Source organism: Argopecten irradians, chromosome 7 (genome assembly GCF_041381155.1).
Source record: "Argopecten irradians isolate NY chromosome 7, Ai_NY, whole genome shotgun sequence".
In the NCBI taxonomy this organism is placed as follows: Eukaryota; Metazoa; Mollusca; class Bivalvia; order Pectinida; family Pectinidae; genus Argopecten; species Argopecten irradians.
The window spans coordinates 30395982-30396217 of record NC_091140.1 but is presented as its reverse complement, the minus strand read 5'-3'; positions in this window follow the sequence as shown (position 1 = coordinate 30396217).

The following is a 236-nucleotide window of genomic DNA, read 5'->3' as shown; positions in this document are numbered from 1 at the left end:
AAATTCACTGGTCATTCGTCATGAGCATGCGCAGATTGGTGACGATAGGTCAGATATAGTGTATTAAATTGGTTTTAGTATATTATCATAAGTTCATGTATTTATCATGTGTGAAATTTTATATTCTATTATTGAGCTGGACATTGGCGAAAGCAAATTATTTATATCGTAAATCTCTCCCTTTCGAACAGGTAATCTGTGGTCAACTCTCTTCGGCCCTTATCTATAATAAAGTG